At 31.9% G+C, this 14,616-nt stretch overlaps 1 long non-coding RNA gene across 1 annotated transcript; it reads left to right on the forward strand.

Moving 5' to 3' along the window:
* Positions 1 to 4,846: 4,846 nt before the first annotated feature.
* On the forward strand, positions 4,847 to 9,902 carry LOC127704836 (uncharacterized). The gene is made up of 3 exons (XR_007983538.1): positions 4,847 to 5,176; positions 7,958 to 8,045; positions 9,047 to 9,902. It is a non-coding gene; the product is annotated as an uncharacterized LOC127704836 (long non-coding RNA).
* The last annotated feature ends 4,714 nt before the right edge of the window (positions 9,903 to 14,616 follow it).

Below are 14,616 nucleotides of genomic sequence, written 5' to 3' on the forward strand. Positions count from 1 at the left end.
TAAATATATGGTTAATCATAATTGTTACAAATTATAAAATGGTAAGTCAATGCCCGATGTGCCGCCGTCTGTTGCAAAACAACGATTTAATCTTTTAAATGAAAGACGTGCACTGCCTTCATCGGAATAGAGGAAAGTCCACCTAGTGTACATTAAAGAGTATCCGTTTGTTATGCTGAAAAAAAACAGATCATCATAAACTTTTTAGCAGACCTTCTCGTGTAAAAAAAAACAAACTTTTAACTGAATTAAACAAAAAATTATCAAACAAAACTCATGGTAACATTTTGTTTAGACCTGAGATAACTTATAGTAAGATTATTTATATAGAACAATAACAAAAAATGTCCAATCTGATACACGTACCTATAATCTGGGACTATTATACTAACTATTTTTTTAGTATAATAGTCCCAGCTATAATGTACAAAATTTTGAACAGCTTCAAATATATGGCCTTATCATTGGTAATATATCATATTTGTATCAGTTATTGCTGAACGTGTAACCAAATTAAAATGAAGAAATAGGCTCGAAACCGCATTTTTTAAAGATATTTTTTTCAATCCCAAAATAGATAATAGATATGCAGATTAATTAAAGTCCCGATGAGAAGATTCACTTTCTTTTCTACCGAAGTAAATATATTAACAAAGATTTAGGATATCAATAAATTATTAAATTCATCAATTTATTAAATTTGAACATGTGAACCAAACAACGAAAAAAAATAAACGGGAAATTGGCTATACCTTTTTGGTATTAGCCATGAAGCCATGTATGTAGCAGCCATTTTAACTTATTGTTTTCTTAACCTTTAAAGAATACATTTTAAAATGAACTACTTTATTTATAGTAGTTCAAGAAAAATATATATATATATTAAAAAGTTTTAAATTTTGTCCATGCTGTGCATAAAATAGGAAAAAAAATAAGGCTGAAAATGCACCAAATATTTATATTCAATATGAATATTCACATTTTGTCTATTACAACAATTTTTGAACAACTTGTTGTTGTAATAGACAAAATGTGAATATTCACATTGAATATAAATATTTGGTGCATTTTCAGTCTTATTTTTTTCCCTATATATATTATATGGCCTTCCAAATACCGTTTCGATCCCTAACATCACTGAAGAGACATTAAATGTCGAAATCCGGATATGGTGTACAAATTTTTGCACCTCATGTTTGCGGTATACCATCTTTTCCGTAAGTTTATTGTTTTCTGTTTGGTATTTAATTAATATGTAAGATCCATTTTTTACATCTGGTGATCAATTTATTTGGCAATAGCCAATGGCAGTCAGCAGGGTTTAAGAACATCAGTTGTTCGACCTGTTAGTCAAATGCGTTTTGTTAAAATATACTTTTTCACTTTTTGGTCTTTTGGAAAATGTTGTTTGTGCTGTATTTAGACCCCTCTACCAAGAAATTTGTTTTACATGCACACGTATAAAAATTGCGGTTTTTATCCAACGCAATCATAGGTTTGAACGTTGTTTTCAATTTAGACGTGTACATATATATATATATACATATATATTAGATAACTCTTTCCTTTATATTCAATGGAACAAGAAGCGAATTCGTTAGCGAACTAGAGTAACTATAGAAATAGCGTCGTTACAGGTCCTCTTCTGACCGGCAATAAATCCTTAGCAGTAATGATAGTGGAACGTCCATTTGGTTGTCCTATGACACGTCCGAATGGGGACGCTGAATCCTTGCAACAACTCTTCAAGTGGACTTTAAGTAGCCTGGTATTAGGCCAATTTTCTGTCCATCCTTTTTCGTTGGCAGTCGAAATTTTCCGACCGTATCACGGGCGGTCTCAATTACAAGACTCACATGTACCTATCATATATTATTCGGTACGTCAGACACACCCGACATTAATCAACCAAAAACTCAATATTTTACAGTAGGGAATGAATATCTCCAGATGAAGATTACATTATGACGTATGTTTTTTTTTAAAGACCAACAAATCGATTTTTATCACCAAATTTGTCTTTGCTGAGATTAACACTAAAAAAGTATAACAAAACGTAACGATTGAAAACTCACAGTTCAGTTTTAAAGATATTTTTTTCTTTGGAAACTAACAGACTATTTTCAAAAAGTTTTTTTCTTGAACCATTATTTATGAAAACGAATTGTAAACAAAAGTTATTCTCAAATATTAATAATAATCAATAATAGTAAAGAAAAAAATCCATCATAGTAGTTTGTTAATTTACTGGCTCCATGGTGTTAAACATGTCACCTTTCTTTTACAAATAACTGATTAAAAATATGAAGCCTTTACTGTAAAATAAATCATTCTAATAAAAATAAATTCATCCAGATTTTTCTCTCATAACCTTTCAACAGTTATTGTAAACTAATTTATTCGAACTATAATAGTCCTATGACTTGCTGTCCGTTTACCAATATTTATACTTTATAAAATGTTTTCATATTCATTGATCATTAACTTCATGTTTTGCGAATACTTATAAGGGGGTAATTATTATAGTCAGTAATAGCTAACAATTTATCTAAAGAAAACGAGATGCTATATTCAAATTCTGAGATGTGAATCTAGTTCTTTAAAAAAATAATTCTCCACAACAAAAATTCTACACTTTCATTTATCTGGGTCTTTTTGTCTCCGCTTCGAAGGGTGTGTTCCCATTTCGCCTTAGCTGTGAATTCCAGGTAAAAAAGGTAAAAAAAATACTAAGGCGAGATGGGAATTGAACTAAGGCGAAATGTGAATTTAGTTAAAAAATTTAAATAAACAAATTAAACTTTTGTGTTTTTATATCAAAATAAACAAATTAAACTTTTGTGTTTTTATATCAATTTAAACAACATGTAATGGGTGAATTGTTTCTCTTGAGTTGTTATTTTTATATTCAATTAACAAAATTGAATATTTCTATGATTTCAAAAGTTTTGAAATCAGAAAAAAAATCTGCAATAAAAAGATTTGTCAGTGGGAATGTTGCTTCTCTTGAAATATTTTTTGTTTCATTTAATAAAAGTTGCAATTTATGAATTTTATGCAATTAGAAAAATCTAAATAATTCAATTATCCTTAACATTATGCAACACATAAAGTTTAATAGAACAAAATGACAAGTTTCCCCACAGACTTGTTTACATATATAACAGAAACTTTAATAAAAAAAATCAAAAACAAAAATCTTTAAAATTGTGCTAATTATAATATATGATAATATTAGTATGCTAATTTAAAATTGTGCTAATTATAATATATGATAATATTAGTATGCTAATTTAAAATTGTGCTTGTAATTCAGTGCTGATTCAGAAATTAAATATTTGTTATGATTGTATGATATTTTTCTTTATTTTATTCAGTAAACTATGAAATATTCTGTAACCTATTGGTCATCTCTAATAAGAAACAAGAACAAAGACTTTATTCACAAAATATATCACATAAGTAAAAACTAGATATGGACAATCCCCCCCCCCCTTTCTGCTCTTCCATATATGCATGAGTATAGTTCCACATATTTTAGATTTGACAAACAGTGATGTTGGCATATAACTTGAAATTGTTTCGCTGTCTGTAAGACACAAATGATGCCCCCGCCTGACCATAGGAAATTATAAATTTAACAGTATGTATTGTATGATCAGGGACTTTCTTTTCTATATAGTTAGTATAGACTGTCCTTGTTATGATGATGTAACTGTAGGAGGAGAAAGCCGGACGAACCATGATCTCTTTATGCAGCTAGTACAAGAAAAATGACATTTCATAAAAAGATGAGCTACTATAAAAAGAATTAAAAGACAATCGGAAAGACAACAAAAAAATGTCTTCTTTTAAAAAGTATTTCATGGCAGATTTTGACAATAAAATAACAAATATCCACTAATTGCAATACAAACAAAAAATAACTTATTTACATTGTTTACACGTGTTCCCATTTCGCCTTAGTTAATTCTTTTTTACCTGAAAATTTGTATTAAGGCAAAATGGGATTAATTTTATATAAAGATTTTGACAGCTAAGGCGAAATGAGACATACCAGACATATTTATTCGTTTGGCAATATACAATCATGTAAGCAATATACAACAGGCAGTAGATCTGAATTTGTAGATTGTTATTTTGGATTTTACCTGATTAGGACGTGTCTCGTTGAATTTTCTAATAAACTTACACACACATAATCTGACTTTTAATCGTAATGTAATGAGGTCTAGAAGAACATAGAGCTACTGTATAGGCCTAGTTGCATGCAAGTCTTTACAAATTATATATTTTGGTATGCTATAGTTATTTTTATAGACTATTTGTCATTTGGTCGTGTTTTTTTGTTGTTGTTTTTTTAGTTTTTGACATGGCGTTGACTCGAGTTTGATATATTATGCATCTTTTGTGCTGTATTTTAACAATTATTTACAAGCATGCTGCATGTTTACACATTCATCACTATATCGCATCTAAATATAGCTTTATTGTAAAAAAAATAAGGAGATGTAGTATGATTGGTGATGAGACAACTATCAACCAGAATTTAAAATACCTTATATAAGCAATTGTGACTTACTTTCTTTACGCAGAGTGATCGTAAATTAATCAGATAAGCTGGAGGAGGGGTGGGGGCTTCATATAGACCCATATTAAATGAAAAGAAATTAGCATTAGCTTTTTGTGATAAATATATAATAAACTCACAGTAACAGAAATAGCTCTTGAAAGCTTTGTCAGATCCCGGCACTTTTAACTGTTTTTTGACACGTGCTAAAAAATGCTAAAAACCTGGTTACAAGGGCTTATTTGACAAACAGAGACATATAATACACTGGACAAATTATCATCTTTCGTAATTTAAGTTATAAAATCTAAATTTTAAGTGATCTAAAATGTTCATGACTAACGAGTATTTTCACTTGTACGATTTTTCTGTGAAATGAGTCTAAGAGTATATACATGTATATCAGGATACTGACTGCATAGTAAAATATTTATGTACCATTAGTTGCGACTCATTTTGGTCTTTTAAGTAAGTTTCCTTCCCCTGCATTACTTGATCGCTTTTGTAAAAAATAAACAGCACAACAACAACAGCACTCGACGTCAGTATTGTACCAAAAAATGATAAAAAATATTCAAAAAGAAGGCTCATAAAATTCAAATATTGGTAAGCACACACACTAACTTGTCACTACAGACATGATCTTTTTGTTAATGGCTATAATGCGCCAAACTCGTTTCGTCCACAGGACGATGTCGATGGTGGGGAAAACCTAGTCCAAATAATTATGACGTCTTGCAAGGCTATTTAGGCGTCCCAGAAAAAAAAATAGCCTTGCCAGACGTCATAATTATTTGGACTAGGGAAAAACCAACAAATCATTAGTTCCCCAAATAAGTATCCTAGTTTAAAGTTTTTTTTTAATATATACATGATTTAGCTATTTCATATTGCAATGGCACATATTCATGAAAAATCAACAAATGATCTGAAAGTCGGAAAGATGAATATAGTCCTCTGACTTCACAAACTTGGAAACAGTTGTGATGTTGCTTCGCTGAGCTATAGATAACCGTACGACCATCAACAATGAGCAAAATTCACACCATATAGACATATAGGTGCTTGAGGACAGGAGTCGAGATTCACGTTGATAGTAAACATGCATATTAAGATATTAAGAGTAAAAATATGGTATATTCGTATGTATATGGTACAAATAAGTGATATATATTGAAAAATCTAAGATTTATGATAATAAGGGGGAGGGACTATGGGGGGGGGGGGGGGGGGGGCTCAAAACAGGATCCTGTCCTCAAGCACTTATGCATATAGAAAGCTGTAAATATAAAAATATAATAAAAGGCCTCGAAATGACAAATGTAAAACAAATCAACAAGAAGCCTAACATTTATAATTGAATTTAAAATAGAATTGAAAATAGAAATGGGGAATGTGTCAGAGAGACAACAACCTGCCCAAAGAGCAGATAACAGTCGGTCACCAATGTGACTTCAATGCAGCGAGAAAATCCCACAGCCTGAGGCGTGCTTCAGCTGGCTCAACAAAAATGTATACTAGTTCAGTGATAATGGACGTCATACTAAACTCCGAAATATATAAAAGAAACTTAAATTAAAAATCATACAAAACTGACAAATGCCACATATAGGCTCCTGACTTGGGACAGGTGCAAAAATATGGTGGGGTTAAAAGCCTATATACTGTAAATTTCAGAAATTGTTGCATGCATTTATTAATATTGCCAATTAACATAATTATGATAATTTCCCTTTCAATTTAAAAAAAAAATTCTGATTTAAGTTTTTATTGTATATTGAGACTTTGGATAGTCTCAAGAATGCTTTCACCAATTTTTATGAAACTTTGGTGAATTGATTTTATATATTGACATAAACTCCCTTTACATTTTTATGACCCATAGTCATGTGATAGTGGGTCAACCCTTGACCATCTGTCCGTCTGTCCCAAAGTTATTGGTTTTTGTTCTCTAATTTAGTTTGCCTCAACCAAATGTTATAAAACTTTTACAAAAGCTTATTACCACAATACTCAGATCAAGTGTGAATTTTGGTGGTGTCAGTGTTACCGTTCTAGAGTTATGCCCCTTTACAAATGGAAAAATTGCTGAATTTTTGGTTTCCGGCTCTCTATCTTTAACTTTAGTTTGCCTCAACCAAATGTTATGAAACTTGCACACAATGCTTATTACCACAAAAATCAGTTTGAATTTTGGTGGTGTCACTTTTACTGACTCAGTCTGTTCTAGAGTTATGTCCTTTACAGATGGAAAAAATGATGAATTTTACGTTTCCGTCCTCTAAATTAAGTTTGCCTCAACCAAATTTTATTAAACTTTAACGCAATACTTTTTACCACAAAATCAGATCAAGTTATAATTTTAGTAGTATAAAATTTACCGTTCTTCAGTTATCTTCCTTTATAACTTTATATGATATGCAAGCCGGAGTATCATCCCCTATTTATTTTTATATAAGATGCAGAGTTATGGAATTTTAGTTGTTGGAAAATTGTTTAAAATTGTCCATTTTCACACTTTGGAAGGTTTTAGAATTGTATTTGTTCAAAAATCACGGCCTTAAACTTACAAAATGTATATACACTTGCAATATCCCTTAAAATGGAGCCAAATTATTTTCATGTTTTTTTTCAATGAATACCACTCTGTGTGCATGTCCTTTTTTAGCTCATCTGGCTCAAAAGGCCAAGTGAGCTTTTCTCATCACTTGGCGTCCGTCGTCGTCCGTTGCCGTTGTTAACTTTTTACATTTTGAACTTCTAGAGAACCACTGAATTCCTTATGAGGTGCTGACCAAGAGTTGTTACTTTGTTGCCGATCTATCATCCAAGATGGCCGGCAGCGGGGGACTTAGTTTAAAATAGGACCCTATAGGAAATACATACAAATGTCTTCTTTTAGAGAACCACTGAATGGAATGAAACCAAACATAGCATGAATGTTCCTTATGAGGTGTTGACCAAGTGTTGTTACTCTGTAGCTGATGCATCATCCAAGACGGCCGCCAGCGGAGTAGGACAATATTAAACCAAATATGGCCTCAATCATTATTAAAGTATGTGTTATGATTTTTATCTTTTTTATATGATTTCAAAAACCCAAATAGAGTCAGGTGAGCGACACAGGCTCTTTAGAGCCTGTAGTTTTGTTTTTTGTAGGTAGGGGGGGGGGGGGTCTTAGTTGCGCAGTGCTCGGAGTTTTTCTATAATGTAGTTGATCATTAAAATTCATTCACAGCATAAACCCAAGCTAAAAGGGCAACAAGCTTATCAAGCACTCATGGTACAGCTTTTTATTAAACACGTATTGATATATACATTAAACAGCAAAATAATTATTGATGCAAGATGTCATTAAATAATAATTTTTACTCTTTTTATGTGTAGGACAAGAACTATAGAAGATGCAGAGAAATTATAAACAGCAGAAATGATAGGCAATTTAAAATTTGCAGAAGTCAACAAAACCTAAATGGTAAGTAAACTCATCATAGATACCAGGATTAAATTTTGTATTTACGCCAGACGCGCGTCTTGTCTACAAAACACTCATCAGTGATGCTCGATAAGACTCATAAGGCCACTTTTATAAAAGTTATTGCCCTTGAAAGATGATTATCATGATTATTATAAAAATAAAAAGATGTGGTATATTAAATATGAAAACTATTGATCATGACTCTAAGAAAGCAATTATAGGCCAGTGACGGCCTTCAATAATGAGAAAGTCCATACCCTATTGTCAAAGTAGTCAGCTATAAAAGGCCCTCAGACGAAAAATTGAAATAATCCCAACTGTAGAACTAATTGCCTAGTTTATAACAAAACAAATTAAAAAAACATAAATATGACAGATATGAAACAACTACAACCACTAAATTTGAGTGTCAGAATAAACTACAGGCTCCGAACTTGGGACAGGCGCAATCAGAATATGGCAAGGTTATATAAAAATAAGAAGATGTGGCATGATTGCCAATAAGACAACTCTTCACCAGACAACAAATGACATACCGGTAGATTTCCTGCAAAAAAATAAACAGTCCGGACTAAGCAGGAAATTTATACCTTTCTCTTAATCAAAAGACACAAAGATCTGTTAGTACTCACAGCTACTGACAGCTAGTTAAAAATCAATAAAAACTAATGCATGTAATAAAAAAATCAGGTTTGTGAGCACTCAACCCTACCTTAACCTTGGACAGTGGTTTAACAGCTCAACATATAAAGTACAAACTGTAAAAATAACCATTGCAATTGCCTCAACTCGAAAGATTGATAAAATGCACAAAATCAACTACCGGGGTAATATAAAAACCCATAGACAAAAAGCACGGAATTAAGAGAACTCACAAGTCATGCAAGTAAGAAAGGAAATATTCTTAAAATGTTCATAAACATGACAAAATAAGCTTTTTTATTGCTGTTTCTCTCTCCATTTATAACATTTTATTTGTTTATTTTGTGTATTTATAGGTGATCAGACATCTTGGTTTTCATGATCAATAGGTCAATACTGAAGAGGAAACTGAAAGTTGATATCTATCTACATGGTGCGCTAATTGGATTAATGTGAAATGGAATGTGTGCTTTCCTGCAAAAAAGAAATAGGAAATTTCATCATAATCACATGATAATGGCTATAAACAAAATGGAGTTCTATCATAGATGCAGAAAAACACAATTGTATAAATGCAACAACATATTATATATATTCGTCGAAAGAAGGGAGAAATGAAGAAAAAAATAGTATTTTGTTGTTGAAAGGAACACCAGCTTTATCCACTCATTTACATCGCTCCCTCATATCAAATATACTGAAGAAGATCTTCGAAGAACAAATTGCAAAAATGTTTTCTCTAAGAATTGAAGGAAATTGTTTAGTGAATGGAATAATTTATGTTATGAACTTTTACGTAGTGAATTGAATAACTGTACACAGCAGCTGAAACAGAGGAAAATTAAAATTTACAAGAAAAGTGTTTATTTTATTATTTAATTTGCAAATATGAACGCATTCTTAAGAACTCCACAAATGGTATGACATTCAAATTGGTTGCTTATTAATAAAATTGAGAATGGAAATGGGGAATGTGTCAAAGAGACAACAACCCGACCATAAAACAGACAACAACAGAAGGTCACCAACAGGTCTACAATTGAAACAATAACAAAGAAAACAGAATACTTTGCTACAAAAAATATTTTAAAAATCAAAGTTAAAGTCATATAAAGTATGTACAATACCTTGACCTAAACAGTCAGACTCACTATATTGTTTTTGTATGTCATGATAATTTTGAGTCAAAAATTTATTAAAGTTTAAATATCATTTGTATCATTTATTAAGTCTTGTAAACATTACGTTCATACTGTTTGTATAGTGAAGAAATTTACAATAAGTAAAAATAGGGGAAAGCATTTCCTACAGGGAAAGTTGATGTACAGAAATTTCCTTAGAGGAAATTTGGAGAACAATGTTTTCCTTAGAGGAAATTTGTGGTATTGAATTTTCCCTCAAGGAAAAGTGTTTGTTAAATATTTCCTCAAAGGAAATTGCAGTTGACAAAATTTCCTCACAGGAAAAAGTATTTCCTCCAAGGAAAATTTGAAGCTGCAAATTTCCTCAGAGGAAAATTTGAAGCCTCAAATTTCCTCAGAGGAAATAAAATTTCCTCAAAGGAAAATTTGAAGCCACAAATTTCCTCACAGGAAATAGAATTTCCTCAAAGGAAATATTAATGCAGCAAATTCCCTAAGGGAAATGTTTTTCCCTTGAGGAAAATACAATTTCCCTTAAGGAAAAATCTTTTTCCTTTAGGGAAATTTGATTTCCCTTGAGGAAAACTACTTTTCCTCTGAGGAAATTGTTGAAAAAAGGGGCATAACTTTTTCAACAGTGGTGCTAGAGCCAAAATTTTTTAGGACAAATATCAGGGAACCAATACCAACCAAGTTATCAACTTCATTTTGACTTAACTCCAAAAATTAAGGTGACAACTTTTGCACTCAGCGGAAGTGCAAACTTGTCCCGGAGACTGTTACTGTTTTACATTGAAATAGTGATAAAGAAACTTCAAGAAATCACAAAACAGTAACAATTAAGGATAACTATTAGGAGAAATAATAGAGAATTACCATGGTTCTGGAAATATATTGCATTTGGTATTTGATTGTCATGCTTAGATCCACGAGGTGATATTGAAATTTAATGATTTAAAAATAATTTGATCGAATTTTTTTAAATACAAGTTCATGCGAGATAAAATCATAAATACTTAAGAATATCACTGAAAAATTTCGTAATGATACTGAAAATTCAAGGAACAAATTAAGCGGCTGTTGGTCTTGTGGGTTTTTTCCATTCACACTGTTAAAAATGGAACTCATCTGTAAAATTGAGAATGGAAATGGGGAATGTGTCAAAGAGACAACAACCCGTAGGCTGTACAGTTGGTATGTGATATCATCATGTCTTAACTTCCAAGGCCAAATTGAAATTCAAAGTCGAAATAAACTGACGACTTCATTGAAAAACCGAAAGACGACAAAAAGACAAACAAGTTAACAGAAACTCTACATTAGGTGTATCATCGCATTATGAAAGTAAACATATTGAGACAGACCAATTAACGAACATGCACAACTATCACTACATGTATATAGTACCTGCTTGACGTAATAATATACTAGGCCTACTGTAGTGAGGAACTTATAGTGACCAATCTATATTCTTATCTTATTTTGTCTCTTCTTATTCGAGACTATTTTCGATTTTCGTACAGCAAACTTTGACATGGCCATTTCTGTACTTGTAGTATATGAATGTATGAGCATTTTTTAAGATGCAAACGGACATCCTTATACTATTTTGTCAAATCTGCGAATGACCATAAAGAACGCAACGGTTGTTTACCTAGTTAAAAAATCAATAAACCAGAAACAGAGGCCAGGATTTTTACAGCATCACACACACATATCCGTGATTATCTTGTGATACAAATATTAAAAAAAACCCAACGGTATGAAGGTGACTATATGTTTTAAAGTGGTACCGTAAGAATCAATTAACTTAAGGAAGTTCCAAGTGTTGAAGTTGAAATCCTCCCTTTCAAAAATTTTCGGACGCCATCACGAGTTGGTTGACCGTTATAGAATATGTGTTTCACAAATGACGACGGATATGTTCCATTTGTCGTTACCACAATCCCATCCTTTTTTTCTCTCGAATGTGATCTACCAAATTAGAGCTATCACCAGTTTTGCACTTACATGAACAACATGCGTACGATTGGTGCAACATGTGGGGCAGAATCTGCTTACCTCCCGGAGCACCTGAGATCATTCCCTGTTTTGGTGGGATTCGTATTGCTCAATCTTTAGTTTTCTATGTTGTGCTGTGTGTACTGTTGTTTGTCTTTTCGTCGTTTTTCTTTTTTTTGCCACGAGATTGTCAATTTGTTTTCGACTTGTCAGTTTGGATATCATTTAGTATCTTTCGCCTCCTTTGACACATATTTTACAATAAGATAAACCATTCATTAATTTTTGTTCGCTGATTCAAATTGTTAATAAACTTACGGATAATATTCAATCTATAATCCAGACCTGAACGCCATTTGCCCGTACTCGTGAAGGCAGTGCAGCGAAATATTCCAGTGTCATTACGATCAACATTGGCGACAGTTAGAGAAGCGGTACTGGTACCACTATATTTCTTGTTATCGGAAAGATGAATGTTGCCATTTTTCTGCCAATAAAAAGAATTTCCTAGTAATGAACATTGTAATGTCATATTTTCTCCAGATTTAACAAACACGTCATCTGAAATTTCGAAAAAAAACAATGATTACGTTTTGTCGACCATTTAAAGAAATAAATTGTTGCCTTACACATTAACTTGTTTAAGCATCTCACGATTAAAATAACTCAGAACTGAGGTTTTAAATTAGAAACTAAGTTTTTCAAAGATTTAATCAGTACATGAATATTTGTGGCTTTTCGCGCGCTATTTCCTGCACAAATTTTCACAAACAACGACAGCGCTACATTTTGTTGTAGAGGGATTTTCTTAAAGAGCCTATCGTCTTTAACTTAACGTTGGTTACCTAAAGTGGAAGAAATACTCCTTTAATTTTAATGTCAACTTAAATGAAAAACAGAATATTATCATTGTTATGCACATTCAATATCATCGAAGTGAAAAATTAAAGAAAGAAACGAAATGAAATAATAATTTTTTACAATTATTATTATTTTTATTAACATTTTATTACTGGTGGTGGATTATTCTATTTCACGTTCTCATACTCTTTTCAATTCATATATTAAATTTATTGAAAGGGAAGTATATATGTGGTCAATGGAACAAGTTTAATCGATTACGGTACATACCTGCTACGACGTGACAGAAGGCAAAATTAGCTAAATACATAAAAAGGAAAACATCCATAACACTTTTTCGAAACAGGTCGGAGTTTTATTTGAACAGATTGTATTTATCAAATACATACGCATCCTTATATTTATATACTTAAATATTTTTAGTTACGTTTGATCTAATTATAGTCCCATAAGTATAGTATATTAACCAGGATATCCATAGGAAACGTGATTTTGAAATAATTGATGAATAGATACTATATAGATATACATACTTCTAAATATGTGACAACTTTACGACAGACGTTCTACATCGGTTAACCTGTGGTTATAAAGGGCTAATACCATAATTTATACATACTTCATCTCAAATTTAGCCCAACAATGTTAGATCTGCAAATTTGCGTTAGCAAATGTTTGTTCTTCCCTCAGCGGGATTCCAATCCCTGCTTCTGTGAAATCGTGATAAGGCCGCCTGCACTGTGTCCAGCGCCCTAGACCACTCGGACAATCAGGCTATATACAAGTATAGCTTTCGTTAGACGAGTAATGCATTTCCTCGTCGGCTTTATCTAGGGTTGTAACACAGTACATGATGTATAGTGGTAAGTAGATGGTGTACATTGCAGATCAGTTAACTCAAATTTGCAGATCTAACATTGTTGGGCTAAATTTAAGACGAAGTATATATATTCATATTAAAACGAAGATCTTAGTTCATACTACAACATCGGTGTCACCATATCAAGAAAGATCTACATTTGCTATGCGTCAACATAATTTGTTGAATTTTGCTTGATTTAGTAGGAGAATATGTCAATGAGATCTTGTATCAGTTCTACTTCGTCTTTCTTTTCACTTGTTGAACTTTTGCTCATAAGAGACTTAAGGAACAAACAATACCAACCACTAAACACATGTAGCACTTCTATTAATGGCGGAGAGTGATCATGTTGCGACATTATGACAACTAATTATTTTTGCTAAGTTTGGAAACAAAAGGATTAGCGACGATATTTACTTTATCTAATAGCCTAAAAATGTGTTTTATTTGGCAGATTAACAGTTACATGCATTTATTCATATCGTTTAAACGTTCAAGGATCATACCTAAATGCATAATATTGGTTAAATCAAGCTTACAATCGGTACAATTTGGGGGAGAAATTTACTGTTTCATGTTTTTTATTCACGACAAAATCATCGGAAAACAGTAAAATTTCCCCCCAAATTGCACTGGTTTTATGTTTGATTATACTTCTTTTGTTGCGCTTACTTGACCGAGTACCAGAATGTTTTACCGCGGAGAAGGTAACCTGTCGAAAAATTATATAATCCGGAGACAAAAGTCGGTAATATAAAAAAAGTCAATTGATACGATATTGCAGAGCATTTTCTATAGGATGTCATTGATAGAGGGTTCCTACTGCCAAAGAACATATTGAACCAAAGTTTATTGATCGTAAGGTTGAAAACGTCTCTTCGAAATTTTTTGTAAATAGTAACGTTTATGTTTAGTGACTGCAAAGATAATAATCAGTGTACTATTTTTGTTTATCTCATGTTGGAAGGAGGCGGGCTGTAATAACGATAATTTCTAACCACTACGCCACGCATACATCATTTAATATACTAGTAATAGTAATTCTATCCATCCTCTAACA

The sequence above is a fragment of the Mytilus californianus genome, unplaced genomic scaffold (assembly GCF_021869535.1).
Source record: "Mytilus californianus isolate M0D057914Y unplaced genomic scaffold, xbMytCali1.0.p SCAF_6, whole genome shotgun sequence".
In the NCBI taxonomy this organism is placed as follows: Eukaryota; Metazoa; Mollusca; class Bivalvia; order Mytilida; family Mytilidae; genus Mytilus; species Mytilus californianus.